General features: G+C 33.3%; 1 protein-coding gene across 12 annotated transcripts in view; it reads right to left on the bottom strand.

Moving 5' to 3' along the window:
• shot (dystonin-like protein short stop) overlaps positions 1-19,061 on the bottom strand; it is a 375,697-nt gene that overhangs the window by 238,172 nt on the left and 118,464 nt on the right. For 4 of the 12 annotated variants that reach the window (XM_076129009.1, XM_076129011.1, XM_076129019.1 and 1 more), the window contains exon 1: positions 11,203-11,335. The exons of 4 other annotated variants lie outside the window; for them this stretch is intronic. The gene's annotated coding sequence lies outside the window, so the exon portion shown is untranslated. Of the gene's footprint in view, positions 1-11,202; positions 11,336-19,061 lie in introns of those variants that run through there. 4 more of the 12 variants (XM_076129035.1, XM_076129033.1, XM_076129037.1 and 1 more) reach the window with 4 other exon arrangements.

Below are 19,061 nucleotides of genomic sequence, written 5' to 3'. Positions count from 1 at the left end.
TAGGTTGACCACTAACCATACGATAAGAAGAAGGTCTGGTTGTACTTTGTATTCGTTGTTTGTATGTTTGTAAAAGTTGACACAAAACTTATACTTAGTCCAGGAGTTCTAATTAAAAATGTATCGCCATTAAAATGTTTAGTTTTCTAATTATTCTACTCCGTTGCCAAATGCAGTTTCTAAGTATATCTTTAAATGCAAGATCACATCTTTAAGACGAACTGAGTATTCTAAGCACAAAATGTTAGGAATCAGATACCGGTTTTAAACTAGCTTTTTCTGAGTCCAAATTATGTAGTGAGTAATACTATTGTACAGTGAATCATAGTTGGGATAATCGTTCTTTATTCTCATGGTAGTTTAATAGATAGATATTAACTTTTTGATCTCAAATTATATAAAAAGATGCAAATCCAACCTAGTTTAAAATGTAAATATCTTAAAGGTATATTTTAATATCTTTTTTTTTTAGTTGATTGTTGAGGTTGATGTTGACGAGAATTTAAGAAAAATCGCACCTACTGAAATACCTTTCTGTAGATCAAAATAAAAAGATTTTTCATATAGAAATCTAAAAACCAAAAGTAGTAAATCCACCATTTAATTTGTTTCAATAACAAATTAATTTAGAACTTAAATAAGTAATGAAAATCTAATTCGATCATTGTCAACCACGACTCTAATAAAACTGCAAACACAAAACCGCATAGAACACATTGAAAATTACATCTCCTATGTGTGACCACAAACTGTACTCATCATATTAAACTTTAGATACCAATGTAGAGAATATTGATAGTTAAACAGCTCTTATATTGTTTGCAGACGAATTAATTTAGAATTTAGACCTTAGATTCTATAAATCGATACAAAATACGACGGAAAAGATAAGGCTTCCATAGCAGTAAATAGGAAATGGGGTCTTGATTTGGCTTTCTTTGTTTGCGATAAAGCTGTAATAAAATCCAAATTTTATTAAAAACATCTTAACCACAAATCTTAAGAGATATAGTCTTGATAACCAAAGTAATCTTTTTGCAAAAAAATACGAAATTTTTGCTTTAATAAAAAAAAAGATGTTATAATTTCAATAACAACAAATCCAATAGACAATAATAAAGCTATAATCGAAAACAAACACACCAACAAACGATATAAGCTGAAGCAAAGTATTCATCAAAACAATGCTAAGAACGCGAGCCATTCCGAACCGGTTGCTAACGGTATAGGTATAAAGTACTGGAGGCACGAAACCTCGGATTTGACGCGGTACTTACACTGTGATGTATCGGCCACGTACAGCCTCGGGGACATATGTACTGATGCCACAAATATTACTAGTATTAATGCGAAAGTTTGGAAGGATATTTAAGACTCGATACTAAACGCATTTTGATAAAATTAGGTGCATAGATCTTGCTTCTAACTAATATAACTATGCGAAAGTCTGGATCCTCGGATGTAAAGATGTTTGAAATTCAATCATACTCAAACTTCTGATCGGATTTTTATCGCACTAGGCAATGTTGTAGCTTATGAACCAGAATAACCAATAGACTAAATGACTATACTCGCAGGCCCGAGCCAGAACTTAGTATATCTAAATCCAAAAGTATGGATGTATGTTACTCAGTCACGTCAAAAGTACTCAGCAGATCTTGATGAAATTCGATACACAGATATTTTAAATCCTGGAGTAAATACTCTGGAAACTGTGTACTCTAGAAAAATCTTTTCACTCGGACGAAGCCGCGGGCAGAAACTAGTTATACATAATGCAACTTTTAGATAGGTTCCGATCAAATCTAACGGGCTATCTGTATAAGGATCTTTTATTCGTGATGCCTAGTGTTTGGAGTGTATATTTTACTTGAAGAGTACTTTCATTCCGTTGTTTTATATCAAAGCTGTCTGCAGTCTTAATATTTGCAACGTTGATAAGGTTCTGTAAGTAGAATCTTGATATTTTTAATTGCGATATTGTCTGATTTTGGTACAAAATCTATAAATACGTTAATTATATAAATGAAGATTTATGTTCTGCAATAGATAGATAGTTTCTCCCAAATTATCGATTATATTGAAATCCCTTTAGTATCATCATAGTCCCTGCTAGTATAAGTCGCTTCTAAAATCCACTTTTAAAACTATCTGTACCCTAAATTCCATAACTAATTGTAACTACAGGATTAAAATCAATTACGCATCAGTACCTTCTACATAAATAAAATGCGAATCACTAGCGCAATTAACTAATACTTCGTTATCATCGTTTAAATCAATCGCAGACCAATTTGTTCAAACGTCGTTATTAAAGCATTTCTTTAAAACTCTGTACTACTAAACACTGCTTGTACCTTTCACCTGTACTTATTCGTTTGCTTCGATTACCATTGCCGCGTATTGCCTTGAGGGTATGAAAGTATCAAAACATACTGTTCAATCTATAGCGCATATGAGATGATTGTCGAATATTGTCCTAGTTTGAGATAGTGGTAATGGTTTTGATGTTCTTATTTTTTAATAGTTAGTGCAAATTAAAGGAATCGTGATGATAAAAAAATATTAATTACTTTAATCACATTTCAAGTGTATCATTTTCATTGAGCCAATATCGCGCAAAATTTTAGCGTTATTGTAATAGCGACAGCAACAGAATAATATATGCCATCAAAAACATTCTGTAAAAACCTCAAGTCTCGCCGTAAAAAGTTGTGAGATCTATATAATACCAAGTCGATTAATCTATTTAGTCTCTACTTAAAGGACCTTCTGTCTTATGTTATTACGTATGTTATTATCATGCCAATTAAAAAAAATACTTTTAAAACAAATAGACCGACCTGGCCATCGCATGATTTAATTATTAGTATGTATCACACTAATCAGCACGACGAGAAGGCAAGTTAATGCTCCTGAAATGTTAATGGCGAATTTGTGTTTTCTTGCGATGACCAAGTCGATCTATTTGTTTTAAAGGTATTTTTTTTTATTGGCATGATAATAACATACGTAATAACTTAAGACAGAAGGTCCTTTAAGTAGAGACTAAATAGATTAATCGACTTGGTATTATATAGATCTCACAACTTTTTACGGCGAGACTTGAGGTTTTTACAGAATGTTTTTGATGGCATCTCACTTCTTTTTGTAGAGCGAACATAAGTCCAATTTGTATGGAAAGACGTTTTTTTTTTATATTTCAACATATTTTCCTATGGGAATGTTGTTCAGTTTCATGGGCTAAACACCCTTACCCACCCTATACCCCCTCCCGTTGCCTCATATAGTAGGTACCTATTTACACCTATTTATTTTATTTTCTACAGTAATAATAATTCATTAACTGCAAATGTAACCTTGTAATCTTATACATTTATATGGTATTACAAAGTTATTGTTGCAGTTGGTGTATTTAGAAAACTGGACCGAAATTAGAAAATATTACATTTTTCCCATGATTAAGACACTAAACCCTATTTGTATTCTAAATTTGAAGCTTCTAAGTCTGCTAGAAGTACCTTAGACTTTTGATGATCGGTGAGTCAGTGAGTCAGTGAATCAGTGAGTGACAAAATTCAAAATTTTAACAAGTTGTCATTCTTAAACTACTGGTTCAAATTGACTGAAATTTTGAATATACCGTGTTTATACAATGACTAATTAGTTGCTGAAAATTCAGGCTTCTTGTTTTATCCACAACGAAATTATAGGGGTGTCAAAAATAGCCCGAATTGCTTCGAGAAAAGGATGTTACGGCCGTGCCGCTTTTTTTTTGCTCGACTTGCGGGGGCACTTCCGTGCCCCCAGATATCTATAAGTTTCAAATATTTTTAAGTATTTGACAAAGTTTTGACCTGTTATGAGTCCAAACTATGTCAGTGGTATGGTTAAACCCTACAAATGAGGGTCAATTTTGTCTGCTTTTTTTACCCATGACTGTCCCACTGCTGTACAAGGGTCTCCTTTCGTGGGAGGGATTAGGCAATAAGCCAACTATTACTGGAAATGTTAAAATACCTTATCCCATAGGCCATGAAGCTACACCGTTGAGTAAAACAGTTGTCGAAGATTTCTCTTCTATAACAAATAGAGCTTGAAATTCAAACATTTCGCGATTAGATCAAGATTAAATTACCTAAGAGTTCTAGTACTGTAACAAAAGTTAATATTATGGAATATTTATTTAGATTTTCTAAGTCACTTTTATATTGTTGCGTAAGAGCAATTACAGTTTGAAAAAAGATAGAAAACTAGGAGGAAACTTTCTTTCTAGCGCTATTATATTTATAAGCGTTAAATTGTCTATGCCTGCATCTTCAATTGTACTTAAACAAAAATCTACATATTTGTATTTAGTTCCTACATTGACCTTTGAAATTTTGAGTAATCGATATACTGAAATCTCTACGATAAAGTTGTATGTTTGAAAAATTAGCTCCTTTATTTATTTGAGCGACTTTGTAAATTTTAATATTCTGATTGTACACAATAGTAACCATTTATCTGCAAATAAACTTAACAAATCCAAAAAGAAAAAATACTGAGCGTTGATTCTTTTTATTCTAGATATTTACATATCTTTCTTACAAAATATTTAAAACTGACCACCTGTTATCAATTTTATTAGCTATCCAAGATCTTGCGAGAGTTCTCAAGAGATTTTTATATCATCCTCTTGCAAATAAAATAAAAACACTGGTTTGTTTCTATCTTAACTTTATCAAACTCTTTTACTTTTTCTAACTAATAAAACGGGTATAGAATTTCGCAGACAAATATAATAATATTCGGACATTTATTATTCTTAAAGAATCTTCGCTAATGCATTTAGATCTATATGTAGTGCAATTAAATTATTAATTTGCATATCAAATGACGCATTTTATTATCAATGCATTAATTAATAATGATCGTAATCTTGGGATTTCGAGAAATTGATAATCAAATATCCTTGTTATAATTAGATGGTCAATTTTCGCTACTGAATTCGTTTTTGATTATGTTTTGATACTACTAAAATTACAATACTACTGTAAGCACCTTTTAAGACTAACTTTGCCTCTAAAATAATTCTGATATCACGTTCTGAACATTTACAATTTCTTCAAATTACTTCTCTTCTATCGGAACGGAAGTCATAATGTGGTCCGCAAATGACTTTAAAATTTAAAATTTTCAGGATGGTTAATACAATTTTTGTTTAATATACTAGCATAGTGGTCCGCGCTAACAAGAACAATATTAAAGTGGTCCCGGACTAAGAAAAGGTTGGGAACCCCTGCAATAAACTGAAACTTGAAATGAATCGAAGTTTTGACTAAGAGATTCTTCTATTCTTCAAAACCAGCGTTTTGAATAGGTGATTCTTAACTAATCTTTTGAACAAGAGCCGGTTGACTTATCAGACAAGAAACATTTACTTTTTTCATACATTTACTGTCAAATTATCTATAGAATAGGTTAACCAACCCTTATCTATGAGCCAAGGGACTGTACGAGTACCTAAGTATTCCCAGACTAATAATATTCTTTGAAAAGTACAACCTTCAAGTACTTACATTAAACCACAAAAAAAGGTTCCCTCTGCAAAAACTAATCTAAGCTATATTTAGCAACATTCGATACTTTATTAACCGAATCTATTTCGGGGTTCATCCAATAAGCCTATTGTACACGTGTGCGAACTGCGAAGCCTTACATATATCTAGAACAGTCTAGATTACCTAACTTTCTTTTTTATTGGTAAGGTACGTGGGAATTCCTCTATGGTGCCGTCATGCCGTCATACTTTCCATCCAAGATGAGAGCTTGACATGCGAGTGATTGTTTCTTTATTGTTCGAGTAAAATTGCGATATTTAGATTTATATTAATAAAAGTCTGCGATTTTAACACGATTTACAATAAGGAGGGGGTTTTCAATTCGAATATATTGACGTGTTTTCGTGTCTGATAGGAACAATGGCATGTTTTTTTTATTTAACAGGAAATAATATCGATTTTAAAGTAGCTTGAAGGCATCTGCTTATCAACTATCTCCTTGCAGAATTTTATAAGAAGCAGTACAGGGGTTTAGCTGTAAAAGTGTAATAGACATATAAATAGATTTATTTAAAGTTATACATAAACATGTAGCCTGTTATGTGATATATTTAAAAATAATCTTGTCTTTAACTAAAACTGTATTTTATTGTTATAGAAGTCAAAGCCCTCAAATAATATATTCATATTGAGACTTTGAGAGACGATATTTTAAAATAGGGTTGTCACGCATTAAATCAACCATACTGAAACTCGAATATAATAACTGCCCACCAGAGATCTTAAACTCTGTCATAAGTAGCAATCTGGCAAAGACCGGTGTTTTAGGAACGGAAAAATCGACATATTTTTTTACTTTTTCCTCAGCTTCGTTGAGTGCTAGGTAAAGGACTCCCCCTTTTCTTCCAAAATTCCCTAGCTTGAGCAATTTCCCTACACGTTGGTCCTACAAGCGCGGTAAGATAAAAATGTTATAATTGCGAAAAATATTTTTTATTCCAGAATAAATTTAGGTGATCGTCCACCCCGAAATACGGTTTAGTTGTGTAAAAATACAAATACATACATATAACACAAAATACTTTAAAGATCCTCAGTATCAAGTGCCAACCCTGATTGCAAAGCTAACTCCCATTGTAACCACGTTGAGCTGTCATGTTAGAAATTAACTGAATCAAATCACTTCAGTACTTGTCTCGTCCCGACTATGTCTGTCTCCGTCACGCTTCGCACTTTCTCATTCACTCACTGTCACTCATATTTTTGTTTTCATTCTATGGGAATAGTCTGTGTGTATCAATAGATTTTTGGGGTTTTCTAAGAATTGCTGTAGCTATTCTGGTCCAAACAATCATACTGAATAAAAGCAGGTTTAGCAAACTAAGCAATCTTTAAAATCTACCTACAGTTTATTGAAGGGTAATGCAAAAATATTAACACTACGTGTTTCTTAAGTTCACTAATTAAAATGAAGGAAATCTTGTCTAAAACCGAGATCGATAGTTGGTATTTTTTTATTTCAATCAAATTTCAGTGTTGATTAATTCTCAATCTACCCACTTGCAACTTTCTTATGCACAAAGCATAAATCTTATGCAAAATCTTAATTATCTCCTTTTAACTTCAATTCAATTTTAGTGATTTTAGTTTCATACACACTCTAACAATAAAAACACTACCAAAAACACCTTATCCAAACAGCAAACAGCCTTAGCAGACATTCGTTTACACAGTGACATCACATAATAATAATATACCTATAAATATTACACCTCGATATCTCTGTGACGCGAATCGGTTCCGTCTGATAAGTATATCTATCGGTTATCAGAAGATAAGTCTGTTATGTATTGGTACTTGTAGACTAAGATTGTATACAAGGAACAAAATAAAATAGAAGGAAAAGACTCCATATATCACGGTCGAAGCAACGTACTTATTTAATGCATAATAGAATACGGGAATTAACGCGAACACGCATTTTACCTTAAAATGCCTAACGTTTCGGCGCAGGTTGCACTCGCCGTGGTCGCAGGCTGACTGTGTTTGCGTTAATTCCCGTATTCTATTATACATTAAACATGCAACGCGAGAGTTCAAAAGTTATGAACGTACTTATTTTTCGTCTGAGGGTAGAATAACTTTAGAAATATATCGACTGTACGTTAAGTATTATTTCAAGGTTCAATGGAATAGGGGGTTAACTACTGCAATTATCTTAATTCCTTATGTAAATTTTGGTTGCCACTGTGAATATTTTCAATAAAACACCCGAATACAAAAGCCAATTCAGAGAATCGAACCCAGATTCTTAAGAATTTGGCTGGTATTTATCTCGTTCTCAACTGTATATTATATATTACTTATAAAATCTACATATGTCTGTAAGCTTTGCCCAAAGATATTGACATTTACACCGGGCAACTCATTCTCAATTATCTTTCTACCCTCATTAACTAAATAAAAATAGTTAATTGCGTACGACCATCATATAACTAGGTAGGTACAAAAAATAGCAAACATACAAATACCCAATATTCTACATGATTTACAACCTAATAAATATAACGAATAATAAAATCCGGATCGGAAAGTAACCGGTTACCTTGGACTATAGTCCGGCAACTTCATAGAGAGCCTTGGCAAGAACGATTTATCTAGATTATTATTAGTCATTCTGTATATTTCCAAAATAAAGTAGCTGTATCAAACAGGCCACCGTCAGCTGCATAAGCCTCCGAATCACTGATGTTCTAAATTATGACTTTTGTATAGCTCCATACAAGGTTCTCTACTAAGTTACTCAACTATCTCTCTCTCATCGTATGGCTAGTGGTCAACCTAGTGTCAAAGTTGTTCAAGCCACCCGAGGGCCTTTGACGTGGCTTAACGAATATTATCTTAATTGACATCAACCGGGATCAACTTTTAACGTGCCCTCCGAAGCACGGAGACGCCTAGTTCGAATAACACTATGCGGTCACCCATCTATGGAATTACCGCGCCAACGGTTGCTTAACCCACAGATCGTTTACCGAACGGCGAGCGCAACTGGCTATCGGCGCCTATACTAGCCTGAACTATTACATTTAGCTTTAAGTTGACAAACAGGTCTAGCCGAATTGAGCTGGATTAGCCAATCGGAGATTATCTCGATCACCAAGGAGTGTTCATGATGACCCACTTTTGGCTGCGACTTGCGACAAATCGTGGCCTAATGGAGCAATTTTTGTCGCAAACGCAATTACGGTTGTTTATTTGCAGTTATCTTGGGTTGGGCAGTAATGTCTTTTAGTTTAATAGTGCTTTGACATAACAAACAAAATTGTGAATGAAAGTGATTGGCCAACGTCTTAAACTCACTTAAACTCCCCTCATTTTAGAAGATCTGTACCCTAGCTGTAATGGGACAGTAATGGGTTAAACTAATTTATTTTTAAGACTGAACCCCAGGTTTCCTGTACCCAGTAGTGATACTTACTTTTATGTAAATAAAAATTGAAGTAGTATAATTATCATTTACTCGTAAATCGTTATAGTTCATAAGAAAGGGAAGCCCCTGATTTGTGTAACATATTTTTAATACATATCTTTAAACTATAATAATAAGGACAAAAACATTAGTTAGTTGTCAATACTGTAACGATTACATAGTTTTGACAAATTTAAGTCTTTGAAAAAACCTGGACAAGTCTAGCACAAAATAGTTTTTTCATTTCAGTATTTTAATTGTACTTTTTGTGTCATATGTATGGTAATACGAATGAAATGGATGATTTTTTATTGATATTTCCTCACGGGGAAAGGTATATGCTTGGAGTAAGTAGAGAAAATAGTATTGATGATAATAACTGTAACTATTATTAGAAAAATCATTTTCAAAGCTAAGACTTGTTATACTGAAGTTAATAATATTTGTGACGAATATTTCTAAAGATTAACGTCAGTCATGACCACAGCCTAACAATCTCCGTTCAATTTTCACACGCGCTCACAACTTTGTATTACATTACACTGTTAGTTTACTATTTACATCGAATGGCACACACATCATACTAAAACAGCCCTTATTTTACATACAAATAACGTTCAAATTTCTATCAAAAGTGAAAGAATTTTGTCTTCGCGTCACGTTATCTGCGATGACGGTGAGTCAGGTGTATGAGACGTTTTATAATGCCCTAAAAAGAATGTGGTTTAAGGATTTTTGGGCGTGACGTCATCGACTTGCGCAAGAGTGGACTTTAGGGTGCCTTTGGAGATATACGGTAAGTAGGTATAAGGCTCTTCGTTGGATCTTTTCTGGTCGTCAAGAATGTCGATTAGACTTCTAAGTTTTGTGAGGATTTTTGTGAGCACTTTTTTTACTGAGGGACAGATGGGACTTATAAATAAGACATTTTTTTTTAATTATTATAGTTCTACTGAAACTGAAGCTTTACTTCTTTTCTCGCAAACTTCTTTCGTTAGCTAGAATATTATTCCAATACAAGGATTATTTTATAATTATATCGATTGAATAGACATTCTTCTTCCAATATTTCACAGAACACGAGTAAAACTTTATTTTAGGATATTTTATCCTGAATTAACTCAATAACAATACCTATTCAACACCAAAAGGAAATAATAAAATCTGACTAAAACTCAATAGTCAATTCTATACGGGGTTTTTTCCTACCGATTCTCAAAATCGGCATCATCTTTGCCGCAAAAATAAGCTTCAAGCAAAAAATGCTTAAGGATTTTTTGTTATTATTACCTATTTGTATACGAAATCTATTATTAATAATATTATTGATAAACATCAATGTAAATGGAATTTAAATGCAAAAATGTATGTACCTATTATCAATAATGCAAAGTTCATAGATGTACTCAAAGCTACCTACCTACTTTGAATTTAAAACAATACACTGTATAATAATAATAATCATATGAATCAGAATTAATAGAACAGAATTATAGTCATAACAATAAATTCATTTTAAAAATTATAAACCACATTTTAAAAGATGACATTGATCGCATTATTAAATGTTTTTCCTTTAAATATTTAGTCGTTAGCAAGTCTGACATCATCCTAGCATTGTTAGCTTAAATAATTATTAATAATGCAATAATAACGGAAATAACAAAATCACCTTCGGAATGTGGAAACACAAATATGTCGCATTAATAGTTATTTCTGACATCACTATGACAACATCGTGATAAATATATTTTGTTTACCAAATTTGAGATTATTAAAATTGATATTATTACTATTACATCAACATACTATTATTATTACATACAAATAGTCACTCAAAAAGCGCATTGTTTGTGTAAATTGGGATTAATGCTTGTCAAGATAAGCGTTAAAGTCTTTTAACCGTAACCTACATTTTGGCGGGATGTTCGCCACAACAAAACTATTTAAAATTCCAGCACAGACATTCTCTAGGTTGTTCACCGTCATATACACATTAGTACTTACGTATTACATCTATACAATACACGTTATATTGATCCCCCGATAATTATTTTGCAATTTACATAACACCGGTCCATGCCACGTTAAAAAAAACTTTTCATGTGTACCGAAATCCTCGCAATTGTATCGGAAACAGAATCAAATTTTAAAAAACCTCCAAAAGAACGTATTGCACACACTTACACAGTTGACACGTATAGTTTATTTTTAATAAAAAAAATAGCCCGTGTTTCGTAAATACAAGATGGCGGCGGTGAGCGATCGTACCGCGGCGCCGAGCATCGGCCAACTGATCCGAGTGCCGCGAACTGTCAAACTCGCTCCGTTTATCTGTGTGCGTATAGTGACCGCGTGCGTGTGTGCGCCGAAGGCTTGAATGGATAAAGGCTCATAATACAAACTTGGTAGCAGACGACCACTGCGAGTCGAGTGTTGCTATAACATTTTTTCACCGAAACCGACTATTTAAAGATCTATTTGAAAACATTTCGGGCTCGATTTAGCGGAATTTCGTTTGATGGAGTTTTAAATGGATATTTGTCGTTATTAATTGGTAGTGACGTTCAAGAATAGCTAATAGCTATAAACGGTGAGATGAAAGATATGGAAATAGATGTCCTCACATTGTCAGCGTTCATTAATAATCAGATAGCTTAATACATTAAAACATAGTTAGATGAATAACATCAATAAATTACATCTGATTATTAGATATCAGTGTTGAATGCGGAAATCTATATTTTTGATCATCATACATCAATATTTTTCTGACATTGATGATCGATATTGAAAACAACATAAATTTTAAATCCTTGAAGTTTGACGTCAAAGTAAATAGGATAAAAATCTGCAGCAAGTAAAGGTAAACAAGATCAACTTGATTATTGAATAATAAAACATAATAAAGTAAGAAACTTCAAAAATAAGTTATATATGTAATTGTCTCTCAAATAAGTCATATAATTCTTCAATATCAGTTCATAGTTTCAAGATATTAATCGATAAACGAAATATCGTTTATATCAAATCTATCAAAAGATAATCTTTTGCTAGGTCAACTAAATATCAGTTAGTCTCATCGGGTAAATACTTTTTCAATTGTCATCTTGACATTAGACAATGACAATTTGAATGGAGGACTTGTTACTTTACTGCAAAAAAATTGCAACCTAGAGAATTTCAAACCCAAACAATTCAAAATCAAGCGTCAAGTAAAAAACAGATAAAAGAGGTAAAAGATGGATTCCCAAAGAAACCAAATCTTTTTACAGCATATTTTTGAGAACGGAAACATGTGCTGACTCTACTCAGCGTGGAATAAGTACAAGAGAAAGAAGAATAAAAGAAAGACGAAAAAAAGGTCTAACATGTCCATCAATCCATTCGCAAATAAAAGCCTACAGGAGAAATTAACCAGCCATTCAGAGACAATTTACGTTTCATACCAATATACCAATACATTTCAAATATCCACCTACACTTGGCAAATTTGAATCCGCGTCTTGCAACACAGTCCTCAATGAGTCATGACGTGGGTTGATAAAAAATCGCAATTACTCTTCATAGGTGGCAACACTGGCGGTTCTGTACGACTAATGTCAAGGCCGACTCTTTCTACAACCTCTTTTCAGAGCACTGCCTACGATTTGATTTAAATGTTACTTGATTTATTAAAAACTATCTTAAGCTCGCTATTTCGTCCGCGTAAAAGGAATTCCCGGGGCAAAAAGTAACCTATATGTATGTTCCTCTATATTAAAAACGGTAACAGGTAGATGCTTCTAATTTTTCACAGAATATTGACTTGTTTATAAATTATTCATAATAAATATTGTAAAAACAAATAAAGTAATGTTAAAGAGGGGCTCCCATACTACAAACGATTTTTTTAGGCAATTTTTAATCGATCTTAGTAAATGGATTCGCGATTTTAGTACGGAACCCTTCGTGTGCGAGTCCGACTCGCACTTGGCCGGTTTTAACTGAGGTCAGGCTTGATGGTCCCAAACTCCCAATCTCAACTTCTATAAGGCAGAAATATACCATACCTAAAAGAAAGGGCCTAAAAACCTTTCGAAATAGCCGCAAAAGACATGTCCAAACATGGACAACCGGATGCTGTGGCATACCTTGACGCAAGACGTCCAGCCGACAAAGTTGACTAGTGACTAATCAACATAGATTAGCATAACGCAAGGTTAATTAAACTGTTGACTTAACACAGGTTTGAGGTGCGATTGGTGATAATATAGTCACTTGGGTAAGTGCATTTTATTGGTTTAGAAGTTTCTTGAAGAGTAAGGGTAAAATCTTGGGGAATTCGATTTTAGATTATTGGAATAGAAAAACAGTAAAGTAATAATATTTGTACAAAATACTACGACTACTTAACTCAAAGGTTAAGAAAGAGGTGAAATACACCCATTTATTTGTAGTTGAAAAATATATTTTTCGATATGTTTATACGATATTATATTATCAGGTACAGAAATGTTAATCACCTAATTCACCCATTTTCGGTATCTTTGCATTTATAATATTAGAAGATAGAAGGAAAATTTTAACAGAGTTTTGAAATTCAAAAACACCACAAAATAGAAACCAACTATTTCTTTCAAGACTTTAAAAATCTGTCTCCACTCTCCAACCAAAATAATAAATAGTTTAAACAATTTACACCTAATACAACCTTTATTCTTAGTATTAGTATAAATTAAGCTCAGTCTAAGCTCGTGGGAAGTAGCCGGGTTGTTACGAAATAGTAACAGTTCTATACCAGACTGGATGACCTTAATATAGATCTAGTATAATACTATTATTATTGTTGCGAAATATTAATATAATAATACTAGGTATTGTATGTTGTGCCTTTAGGTTATAAATCACTTTTGATAAAAATCTGAAAACATGTTTGTATACGGTTTAGTTATTTGACTATAGACAGATATCTTTTTCTGTAATAGGAAACTTATTTAATAAAGAATATTATTATAAATTTTAATAGAAAATGATTTATTTGTAATAGTAACCTATCTTCATTACACCTATCCCCTCCCTCATTCTAGGAGGGTACCCGCGCCCAGTAGTGGGACATTAAAGATTAAAAATATATTAAAGGAAATTATTTTGTGTCAACAATAAACTGCAGTGAATGAATAAAGCACCTAACATATATTTTTTGACCAATTTTACCTATTTTTAAAGTCTCGCGACTTACACCTAATATTTGAATGCAACGGGTCTTGAACTATCCATAACCTTTGATTTTTAATCGCTTATAAGACCCGTAACATTATAATTATAATATCATAAATTTTACCTGTTTTTGTACTTTTTTGATAACGGTCGAACAAATGTCGAAACTTTTCCTTTATTTTTTTCACGAAACAGCATTTATTAATTACCTGTAACAAAAATAAGAAACAATAAATATATTGCATTAAATAGTATGGTCGAGAATTAAACGATTATCTTACAGCATTTATCAATGAACTGATAAGCCCATTGGCATCTCATATTGTCTGGCACGAAGTATATGGAACTAATAATTTTCAAGTTAAGGTTGGTTCATATCATGTCATTTGGTTAATTGATTATTGTTATTTAAGTAGAAACACTAATGACAAAACGAATTAACAAGAAAATAAAATTACTCAAACATTATACTTTTAAATGATGACTTAAACAATTTAAAATCATTATATGGTATGTTGACCACAAAGCTGATAGCACGATTTGTTTTCAATAACCATCCGACTTTCAAACGCTGGTTTAATTAATATTGTTACTTTTCCTTAGAAATTGTCTAAAACAACAATACAGTAGAGCAATTCTCTACCTCTATCGACTAAAGACAACCGGCTAGCTAACGAGATTTTTTGTAGAATAATCTGATCTGCGCCTCACTTTAAGTTGCACGACTTTTGAACCTGAAAAAGTTACGTTTTATCCTCTCTTCTTTGTCTTGTCCTGAACACCTTTTAACTTTGGTCGGCACAGAATGTTTCTTTCTCAAAAAATATGCTGTCAATGTCCTGCCTGACGTCAACTCTCCTTAGGAAACGTTAAGGAGTTTAGGTCTTCTTCTCATCGTATGGTCATTCTAGTAACAAAGTTATTCAAGCCTAAAGGCCTTTCACATGACTTAACGACTGTTATCATAATTGACAAAAACTGGGACCGACTTTTAACCTGAGTAAAGGTTAGCATTTTATCACCCTCGCAAAAATACTACTACTACTAAGTACTACTACTACCAACATTCAGAGTTGCCTTATAAATATGCACAGTCAGTACATCAAGCGCCGGCGTTAAAAACATTGCGAATAAAACAAACTACAGTTTAATTAAACATAACACATTCAACACAATATATTCTAACGCACATCCGTTTGATTTGCATGTCGCTTGATACGAACGCACGTGAGGAAAACAAAACATTTTATTTATTATACATTTATCCTCAAACCTTTTATATATGGGATTCTGGGTGCGGTTTGTAAGGAGGTATTATTGCTATTAGGTTAAGGACGCAAGGTCAAAGTTGCAAAGATGGTTCTATTTCGTTTTTGCCTTTTTTTTGCAATTTGTGACAAGATTTATTTATTTAAAAGTAAGTCAACAAAAATATGCATACATATAAATCAAAAAGAGACAAATTAAACAGATCTTACTTACTTACATAAAATACCCAATTATAATGTTACCAAAAATTACAAGATGTATGGTCCAGGTTTACACTGACGATTCTTATATCAGCCATTGCACAATCAACTAAAACTACGTCAGTTTAGCAGGTACGGAGAAAATAAACAATTCCAGCAACCTTACCAACCGACTTTTCAAAGTCGAAATTATGGAGTTTTATCTAAAACTAGCTGACTCGCGCAACTTCGCTTACGTCACCGAAGAGAGAATGGATCATATTTTCCCCCGTTTTTGTAACATTTTTTACTGGTCCACCGCTCCTGTTGGTAGTAGCGTAATGTTATATAGCCTATAGCCTTCCTCGATAAATGGACTATCTAACACTGAATTTTTTTTTTAAATCGTACCACTAGTTCCTAAGATGAGCGCGTTCAAACAAACAAACAAACAATCGTACAAACAAACTCTTCAGCTTTATAATATTAGTATATTTAGATAATGCGGAGTTTGTTTAAATATTTAAACACAAAGAATTCATTAAATTATGATGTCAGTAAAGGACTACAGTTTCTTTAAAGAATCTTTTAATACGTAACTTCAAGATTATATATAAATAAGAAGCTTTTAAGTATGAATAATTTCTCGTACACTAAAATTTGCACAATACATATGCCCTTGCATTTTGTAGATTTCTATTCAACAGTCCACATGTTCCATTAATGGCATCATTCAAATTCAGCAGACGTACAAGACCCACTTCTAGTGAATTGCTTTTACGACTATACTGCGAAATATTGTTGCCTAAATCAAGGACAATTTTCGCTGTTAAAAACAACATAACATACAGTCCCATGAATGTAAATAAATAAAGATTTGACATCAATACACCACATACTACTTCTTTTTAAATATTTGTTTAATGGTCAACCTAGTGTCAAAGTTGTTAAAGCCGCACGGAAGACCTTAGACATGGCTTAACAACTCTTATCTACATAGACAACAGCCGGGACCGACTTTTAAGAACCCTCTAAGGCACGGAGACACTCAGTTCAAACATTACTATGCGGTCACCCATCTGTATAATGACATCGATCAGTGACGCTTAACCCACGAATCGTTGACCGGCCGGTAAGCGCATTTAGCTATGAACACCTCGAAGCTTACAGTAGACATGTATGGTATTGCGGTTAACATGACTTCAATTTTGCAATATGAAACAAGGAAAAGTACTAAACAAAACAACAATGAACAAATTTGTGTAAAGAGGTCATAATTCTTACATATTTCTTCACTATTTTCCCTAAACAACCTAAATAATATCTAGGTCTTATTCCTAGTATACTATTTTAAATTCGAGTCACAGTGATTGTGGTGACGTAAGATTTTCTATGGAAGGCCAGATGTCAGGCCTGAGTCAGAATTGACACAAATAAGTTTATTAATGTTGCCAATAAGTGAGCCACTTGTATACAGCGGCGCCTGCGCAAATAACTTGAGAACGCAAATGTTTGTGCCAATTGACAAATCTTATATTCCTACGCAATTTTTTTCCAGTTAAAATTTCACTTATAAACTAGAGCTTTAACTGACTTCACAACGGTTCTTTACACGTCAACAATTACTTTTTTAAAGACAACTTTCGCACTAAGATTTGCTCCTGCCTCGCGAGATCTTTTACAAACATGCAAACAATAGACGCAAAGTACAAACATATCCGAAACAACTATTTGTGGATCGCAGAAATATTTGTTCGACACCTGAACCAAAATGAGTTAATCGATAGCGGATGCTAATCGGGATTCCCACTTCAGTTACTGCTTTAAACTTTTCGACGAAGATTTATATGTGCTCATTCAATGTGCTTAAAAAATTTCACTCTCTCATCTATACTATATACTATATCTATACTAATATTATAAAGCTGAAGAGTTTGTTTGTTTGTTTGTTTGTTTGAACGCGCTAATCTCGGGAACTACTGGTCCGATTTGAAAAATTATTTCAGTGTTAGATAGCCCATTTATCGAGGAAGGCTATAGGCTATATATCATCACGCTACGACCAATAGGAGCAAAGTACCAGTAAAATGTTACAAAAACGGGGAAAATTATGATTCTCTTATGTGACGCAAGCGAAGTTGCGCGGGTCAGCTAGTCTTTTATAAACATCGAAATAAAATAAAAAGCGTCAAGCATAATAAGCCGGAATAAGCCGAATGGAGTACCTACCAACCTAATCTTAAGCATGAAGTCACAAAAAATGCAAGTCCACCATAACTTAACCGATTAAGGCCACTATGTAGATTTATTACTAATTATTTACAAACGAGGCCATAAACGATCAACATAAACAAGCCGACAGAAAAAAAAACGCGAGCATAGACAAAAATGGCGGGATCTAATGAAGTGATTAATGATTATTAACGTTGTCTCTGGTCTCCCTTGTGTATTCAAATATGGCGGCGGAATGTGGCCTAGTACAATGTTGTGAGCGATATGGTTAGTGCAGGTGATTTGTAGGGTCATTGCACAAGGTTAGACCCTATAGGGTTGGAAGCCGATATTAAGTTTCAATGTTAGGACATGGATTTAAAAAAGCTCTGAAAGTTTCAGTCACTATGTTGTGCTTTGGAGAAAGACCTACCAAAAGCTAGATTGTGTCTGATAAAAATTGTACTACAAATACTGTTTAAAGCGTAAGCACGGAATCGGCATAAAATGGACTAATATTGAATATGCTGATATGCACATGCGATGGGTGTATTATATGCTGCGAAAACGAAGCTGAACCGATTGCATAATGTTTCACAAGTGATCAATAATGATTCGGGAAAAGACAGACTAGTTTAACAGAAAGCAACGCACGCGTGCTGCACCCAAGATTATAAAATAGTACGCCAAAGAAACTACCCCAAAAAAACAGTTTGTTCAAATAACTTTTGAGTCTAATAAAATAAAGTCTTTTTTACTTAACTTAAAAAAACGCCAGCTCAAACACAAAACGTTATAAAAACATCGCATTAACATAACAATTTTCCGCATATAGTCATAATCGTTGCCGCCCTCGGATTACGCCATCGACAACTGAACATTCCAAGGGTTAATTATCAAGTAATAGCTGAACGTGGGTGTGAGCAAGTCTCAGCTAGACTTGTAATAGATTCCTAGTTCTTTCTCTTTTGACTTGATACTAGGGCTGACAGGGAGAGCTACAGTTTAAGACCACTCAGAAACTGTTAACTTAATTGAAGAGTATTTACGTTTGAGATAGGTTGCCTAGACAAAATTTGTCGAAAACGACAAAATAAGTTATAGGGAGACCGCATACTAGCTACTTTTAGCATTGGCGATCGGCGTTTTAATTGCTTTTCAGAAGCTAGATGCAGCGACTATTTTAAA

This window comes from Anticarsia gemmatalis, chromosome 22 (genome assembly GCF_050436995.1).
Source record: "Anticarsia gemmatalis isolate Benzon Research Colony breed Stoneville strain chromosome 22, ilAntGemm2 primary, whole genome shotgun sequence".
Taxonomy (NCBI): Eukaryota; Metazoa; Arthropoda; class Insecta; order Lepidoptera; family Erebidae; genus Anticarsia; species Anticarsia gemmatalis.
Note: the sequence above shows the minus strand (reverse complement) of the source record. Positions and strands in the feature narration are given on the sequence as shown.